The following is an 8,540-nucleotide window of genomic DNA, read 5'->3' as shown; positions in this document are numbered from 1 at the left end:
GTCGTGCTCAGGTGAATCTCCATCATTGTTACCTGACTTCCTCTTCCTTTTATTTCATATACTCTGGATGGATGGATCCTGCCTAATCTACCTATCTCTGGGCCTAATTGTCACTAAAGATAATAATACCTGCTCAGCTTAATTCCACAATTGTTGCAAGGATCAAATGAAAAGAACAGGAGATGCATTTTGATGGGCTAAATGTAGTTGCTACTCAGGCCTTTTATGGTATAATCTTCCTGGTTATCCTTTACACCTGAAAAAATCAACTCTCACATGTTCAAATTCTAAACTGCTGCTATGAAACCCAATCCAGATATCATTATTATAGATTATCAGTGTTTTGGCTTATAATTCTCACTTGTTTACTGTGCAGTGAAACTCTTAGAGGGCCATAAACACCGATAGGACTGATTTTTTTAAATATTCATCCATTTATTCAATTATCATACTTTCACTGATTCTGAAGAGAAAAGCTCCTAGACACACAGGAGAGAATTGAGCTCAGTATGTCACTGGTTAGGGAAGAAACTGCAGTATTAGAGGTTTAATAATGAGACTTCACCATGTCCTCACCCACATGATGAGTTATGTAAAAATTTTTACATAGTATTTACATTACAGCACATAAAAGGAAGCACTGTAATGATTTTAGAGATGAAAATATCTAAGGCCATAATATATGTTATCATATGATACTTTTCAAACTTTAAAGTAAAAATTAGTTTGTTTTCTCTGCAGAACTGACAAAATTTCACTAATCAATATGTTGAGAACTTACTTCAGTGCTATAAATGCTCATAGTCCAGTATATCTTGGGTCACTGGGGCCCTTCCTTTTCTTTCCTATCAATAAGCACCAATATAGTTCTTAAACTTATTATTGGCAGGCACTACATTTTATGGAAGCCTGGTAATGAAGGGTAGCTGAATATGCCTACCCAAAGTATGTCACTTTGCCATATTATTATTTTGAAACAAAGACATTTGAGGAAAAGCAGATATAAGAAAAGCTCTCCGCCCTCCTTTTATTTGCCTAAAGCAAGACATAAATTTGTGAAGATGTCCTTTCTCCCTTCACTGCCAGGAAATACACAAGTTAATGACCAGAGACAACTCTAGACCTTTGTCAGCCCAGAGATAACATCAGAGGAATGCTTATAACAAACTTTGCTAAAACTAGCCCTTCTCTACCATTAGTTTTCCCATATATTTGCCTTCCAACAATTTGCCACCCTTAGAAGCTCAAAGTCCTTTTACTTTGTCTTGTCACATCTCTACAAAATTATTTTTCTTTGATAAGATGCTAAAGAAGCTCAAGTTCTAATGATCCAGTTGAGTTACTCATCACAGTGTATTACCACGTGTACATGTCTTGCATTCTTTTAAAAATTTCTGTGTGTTTTCCCTTGTTCATCTTTTTCAGGGCTCTAATTTTCAGGGCTCCAGCCAATGATCCTAAGATGAATAGAGGAAAAATACATTTTTTTCCTCCTCTATGGCAGAAAGAGAGCTCAGAAAAAAATGAAAAAAAAAATTACCTATCATGTGATCATGACATACTGGAGCACTTCTAGCTTTCACTACTGAATCAGCCACTCCAGGAAAATTCTTCTTTAGACTTCCCTAGATCTTGAATCATCAGCTCTTCCCAGAGGGCTTAGTCTCCCTCTTATTCCTATGAATCATGCATAGAACCTAGTGCTGGCTTCTCCCTATTCAACTCCATTCCAAGAAATGAGAAGGCATTTTGTTCTAAATTTTAATATGACCTTTTCTGTACTGTGACCAGGATGAAATAAAATTACACCTTCAAAAAGAGAAAAGGGAAAAGCAAGTCCACTCCAAATGTCTCTCCTTACCCAGCATGGTTTCTATGGTTCATTACTACAATTGCTCCTTAAAAAAATGCTACCAACTCCCTTGGACTCTCTCACTGTCTTAATTACTCACTTGGCAGAGTGATCTCTAATCTTTGACTATTTTCACCCAAGCAGCTTAAAATTTCCAGGAAAAAAATAAAATCCACACAACTTTGCTGACCATTCCTATATTAAATGTATAACAGCAATTCAAGAAAGCCTAATACACTGAAGCTTAATATATTTTTCTAGGGAGTTTATTTTCCCACTTTCCAAAATGGCCAGTTTACAGCTCCTTCATTCCCTTCAAATCTCCTACTCTCACCACCCACCACATTCTTGGCTGCTGAGTCTGCCTCCTACTTCATGAGTGAAAGGGAAGCAATCAGACGGTTATCTTTTTCATCCTCCACACTGATGGAACGTCTCAGTGTCTTCACTCTTTTTACAAGGCAACAGCACCTCTGCTCCCATCCAAAGCCATCACTTCCAGTTGAGCTCTGAGTGCCATCCTTTCTGCCTTCTCAAGATCAATTCCTCCAAGGTCAATCACATCAACATAAAAACACTTTCACATCTCCCTATTTATAAAATGGAAGAATTTTCTCTCTTATATCCTCCTCCAACGACTGAGCGACTTCACTTTCATTTTTCACTTTCCTGCATTGGAGAAGGAATTGGCAACCCACTCCAGTGTTCTTGCCTGGAGAATCCCAGGGACGGGGAGCCTGGTGGGCTGCCGTCTATGGGGTCACATAGAGTCGGACACGACTGAAGTGACTTAGCAGCAGCAGCAACCAACACTCATTTCCTCTGCTCTTCTTCACATAAAGACTTTTCAAACACATTGTGATTTTGGATGCCTCCACTTTCTCACCGCCCATCCCACCATCTCATCAAGACTACATTGGTCAAGGCTAACAGCTTCCATATTACTTTATCCAAAGGTTGTCATCTTATTCAACTTCTTCAAATTTCTTAACTCTACTGACCTTCAATCCTTCTTAAAAAACTTTCCTCTCTGGAATCCAGACTATTAACTTTGTATCATTGTTTAATATGTCATGTTTGTTTGCTTCTCACGCCTTTTCTGTTCTTACCCATTCTTTCAGTTCAGTTCAGTTCAGTCACTCAGTCATGTCCGACTCTTTGCGACCCCATGAATCACAGCATACCAGGCCTCCCTGTCCATCACCAACTCCCAGAGTTCACTCAGACTCACGTCCATTGAGTCAGTTTTGCCATCCAGCCATCTCATCCTCTGTCGTCCCCTTCTCCTCCTGTCCCCAATCCCTCCCAGAATCAGAGTCTTTTCCAATAAGTCAACTCTTCGCATGAGGTGGCCTAAGTACTGAAGTTTCAGCTTTAGCATCATTCCTTCCAAAGCACACCCAGGGCTGATCTCCTTCAGAATGGACTGGTTGGATCTCCTTGCAGTCCAAGGGACTCTCAAGACTCTTCTCCAACACAGTTCAAAGGCATCAATTCTTCGGCGCTCAGCTTTCTTCACAGTCCAACTCTCAGATCCATACATGACCACTGGAAAAACCATAGCCTTGACTAGACGGACCTTTGTTGGCAAAGTAATGTCTCTGCTTTTCAATATGCTATCTAGGTTGGTCATAACTTTTCTTCCAAGGAGTAAGTGTCTTTTAATTTCATGGCTGCAGTCACCATCTGCAGTGATTTTGGAGCCCAAAAAAATAAAGTCTGACACTGTTTCCACTGTTTCCCCATCTATTTGCCATGAAGTGATGGGACTGGATGCCATGATCTTCGTTTTCTGAATGTTGAGTTTTAAGCCAACTTTTTCACTCTCCTTTTTCACCTTCATCAAGAGGCTCTTTAGTTCCTCTTCACTTTCTGCCATAAGGGTGGTGTCATCTGCATATCTGAGGTGATTGATATTTCTCCCGGCAGTCTTGATTCCAGCTTGCCTCCACATAATGGAGTGCTCCAGAGCACAGCCTATCTACTCTCTCCTTCTAGAGCAGTGGTTCTCAAGCCTGGCTGCTCCTTCAAATAACTTCAAGAGATTTTAAAAATATGGTACAGGGACTATCTCCACAGAGTCTAATTTAGTTGGCTTGAGACAAAGCATGGGTTCTTTTTTTTTTTTTCTCTACATTTGTTTATTTTTTTATATAAATTTATTTATTTTAATTGGAGGTTAATTACTTTACAATATTGTATTGGTTTTGCCATACATCAACATGAATCCGCCACAGGTATGGAACACGTGGGTTCTATATTTTTAAAAATCGTCTTGATGCAGGATACAGGATGCTTGGGGCTGGTGCACTGGGATGACCCAGAGGGAAGGTATGGGGAGGGAGGTGGAAGGGGGTTCAGGATTGGGAATACGTGTACACCTGTGGCGTATTCATGTTGATGTATGGCAAAACCAATACAATATTGTAAAGTAATTAGCCTCTAATTAAAATAAATAAATTAAAAAAAGAAATATAAAAAAAATCTTCCTAGATGAGTCAATAGCACAATCAGGATTGAGGAACACTATCCTAGAAAATATTGGGGTTCATAGCTTTAAACATCAATTATATGCTGATGATTCCAAATAGACACCACCAGCTCAGACCTTTCCCTTGAGCTTTAGACTCCAGCTACCTATTTGATATTTCCACTTAGACATATCCACAAGCATCTTCAAAGAAGCACATTCAAAATGGAATTTGATGTCTTACTTATCTTCAATCCTGCTGCTGCTGCTAAGTCGCTTCAGTCGTGCCCGACTCTGTGCAACCTGAGATGGCAGCCCACCAGGCTCCCCCATCCCTGGGATTCTCCAGGCAAGAACACTGGAGTGGGTTGCTGTTTCCTTCAATGGATGAAAGTGAAAAGTGAAAGTGAAGTCCCTCAGTCGTGTCCGACTCGTAGCGACCCCATGGACTGCAGCCTACCAGTCTTCAATCCTACACAGCTAATAAATCGAGTATTACTGACCTCCTACCCAAAAGATATCTGAATGTATCCTTTCCTTTCCATTTCCACTACCATTTCCCTACTTTAAGGTGCCCTGACTTCATGCCTTGACTACCACCACAGACTTTCAACTGGCCTAGCTCCCATATCCCACTTCTCTCCATTCTCCATACAGCAAGTAGACTCTATTAATGTCAATCAAATCAGGTATCTCTTTTGTTTTAATGTCCTCTAATTGCTTTGTATTGCTCTGACAATAAAATACAAAGTTCTTAACTATGGTTTAACAAGGCCCTATATGATATACTCCAAGGTGATTCCCAAAGCAACTTTTATATACCATTTTTAGTTACTCACTACAATCCAACTCTACTACTTTCTGTTCTCCAAGCATATTATGAGTTTTCTTGTCTGAAGACCTTTGTACTTGCTGTTATCTCTGATCTCTAATTTGCCCCTTCCTTTGAACCTCATCTGTCTACAGTGAGGTAACATGTCATTTCCTCAAAAATAACATAATGATTGATAACACTCTTTCTGCATCAAACTACATAGGCTAAAATCTCATCTTCATACTTTCTTAATAGTGTAGCTTCAAAGAGTGAAGTAAACAATGTGTCTCAGGATCTGCATATTTAAAATTATGATGATAACAGTACCTGTACCATTAGCTTGTGAAATAGCCTCATCTGTGGGATGGTCAACAGAGAAGTATTTGGTACACGATAAGTATTCAATAAATGTTAAGTACTATAATTTATATCTTATATAAAGTGTAATACCTAGTATATAAGGTATCTATTCTATTCCCCTGTTTTCTTCACTTCAAAAAACTTTTCATCTCCATTTTCTTAATTAATTCTTTAAGTAATTTTATGTTTATAAGTTTTTCTTTTCTATCTTCCCAAACCACACCTACCACTAACTCAGGCCCTGCTAGATCTTAAGTTCCATGAAGGCAGGAATCTTATCTGATTACACAGAACATACAACAAGAACCAGCACTAACTATGCACAACATAGATAACAACTTGGCACAGAGTATGCACTTAGTAAATATTTATTAAATGAATGGTTGGTATAAATAGAGCATATTTTTAATTCATGTTCTTTTTAAGGGAGGGTTGTATAGGAATACAAATCTGTAAACATCAGTAAATATATTATAAAGACAAATAACTAGTTTGTTGAGTATAAATCTGACTGCCTACCTATTTCTAAGGCAAGACTTTCAATTACTCAGAAGTGGCATATGACATATTACCACCACAGGAAAAAAATCAGTTTTTCAAGAACTTGTTATACATTTTCCACAAACATGGTAAAACCAATTGTACTTTATTTAAAGGCCACTGTGTTAAAATAAATTTAATTTTTGGTAGTCAAAAGGAAATATTATAAAGTAATATTTTTATATAAAAGTTGTGAGGTCAATTCATTTTGGAAACAAATACGTTCATGCAATCCACAATAATTTCATTGGAAGAGAATGACCTATAGCTTTTGTTGTTTACAATATCAAGACAAATACATTCTTTAAATTTCTTCATAAGTCATTTTTTAAAAATAATGTCAATTTATCTTGATTACTACTTCACCATAGAAACCATATTTTCTGCTTAGAAAGGATATGAACAGTATAAGGCAAGTTCAAAGACTCTCAAATGAATAGAGAATCAGTAACATTGAAGGAGGTGCACATTTCAAAATGAGTTTTCAAGAAATGCCATATTCTTCACTGTATTCTCACTAGTTTGAGTGGATTCTGAAAAATCACATGGGAATTTCAAAAACAAACGTCCCTTTTATTACCTAGTAAAAACCCCATAGGTTCATTCCAAAACATCATTCTATATTTTTATTGAACTTGAAAAAGTGAAATGAAAGAATACAAATTTCTTTGTTGCTGTGCTATTATTTCAGACCTAGGTTTATAAATTGTCACCACACCTCAGCAGTAGGACTAATGAATCTCTGCTCTCCTCAGTTCACTCTCTGTGAAATCAGGTTGAATGGAGAAGTAGTCTGAATTGCTCATTTATTTGAATCACGATAGCTGCCTAAGAAAATCCTAAGTAAAGGTAGGTTGATGCATAGGTTTTCTGTTCCCATACTGTTTTCTTAGACACCCAGTGCTACAGTAATTTCTGCCAAGAGGAAAGTGCAAAAAGAGTTTGAATCATATTGTAGATTTAATTTCATTTCAAGGACTTGGATCTCACTGAAAACCATACAGTCTTACCTTACCATTAGTTTTCTATTTCTAATGATTTGTGAAAGATGAATTACCCACTTTGTACACATATGAAATGATTCTCTTTATCAAAATTGTTTTTAAAAGCTTTTCGGACACCAGACTTTACTGCAATAGATTGATGACAATTGGGAAGAGACTAGTTCACACAATTTGAGGTATTAATTGTCCAACGGTAACAAATACATGTTATTTTCAAACAACTCATATGTTAGAATAATTTATGAATGGGTTACCTTTTTAAACAGTGTGTTGAGAAGAAAAATAGCATTTTAAACAATTAAAACTTTTATAATTATATATAAAATATTTGCAGGAGAATATATCATTCACCTGATTCTAAATATAGTTGATACTTGAACAACACAGGTTTGAATTGTTGGGGTCTACTTATACACAGATTTTTTTCACTAAGTATGTTTGGCTGAATCTGCAAATGTGGAACTGCAGGTATGGACAGCCACCTACAGTGTTCCACACCCCAAGTCCACACGCTGTTCAAGGGGCAACTGTAATAAGTTAACTAACAAGTTCCTCTCCAACCTCTCCCCCCTTGGTCCATCTATTATTTGGTAACTGTATACTTGAATATCAATATTAAAATGCATACATGCATGCTCATTTGCTAAGTTGTGTCTGACTCTTTTGTGACCCCATGAACTGTAGCCTGCCAAGTTTCTCCATCCATGGGATTTTCCAGGCAAGAATGTTGGAGTGGGTTGCCATTTCCTCCTCCAGGGGATCTTTCTGACCCAGGGATCAAGGTCACATCTCCTGCATTGGCGGGTAGGTTCTTTACCACTGAGACACCTGGGAACCCCATCAATACTAAAATAGCAGACGTTAATCCATAGCAGGCTTTACATGTGAGCAGACTTAATGGAAAGATGCCAAAAGACATTCTGCCTCCAAAGATACTACCCATTTTACCTTGTCTGAAGTGGGAATTATTGATCATTTAATTGAGCACCATCTATAGAAGAACTTATTTACCTCCATATACTGCCCTTTGGAATCATGATGATTTATTACTTAAACAAAAGTACATTTCTCAAGTTAATTAATTTGAAAACCCAGGGAACCAATCCAAAAGATGTGATACAAGAACAGAGAAGTTTCCATGCATCATGTGAATAGCATGTAGGAAGTTTCACTTGTTATTGGTTTAAATAGAGTTCTGATTCAAGAAAGAAAACAGAATGGAACATTCCAGACCATGCTGGAATTTAGAGGTTTACAAGAGTCATTTCTTTGACCTAATTATAAAAGTCAGTTACCCAATACATAGTAAGAACAAGTGTACATGCAGGAAGGAGGAAACAACACAGGACAGAAAGCCTGGGTGGGAGGAGGGAATAAAAAGAAGCTAGCTGGCAGAGTCCAGAAAGAGCTGTTTCTCTAAAAGGCTAGAAAAAGTAGAAATCCTGGTGACACTGAATTTCAGCCACTCTACTTTTGAATATTTGGGTATGCATCTCCTGC

This window comes from Bos javanicus, chromosome X, assembly GCF_032452875.1.
Source record: "Bos javanicus breed banteng chromosome X, ARS-OSU_banteng_1.0, whole genome shotgun sequence".
Lineage (NCBI taxonomy): Eukaryota > Metazoa > Chordata > Mammalia > Artiodactyla > Bovidae > Bos > Bos javanicus.
The sequence above is the reverse complement of the archived record's forward strand: the minus strand, read 5'-3'. Positions refer to the sequence as shown.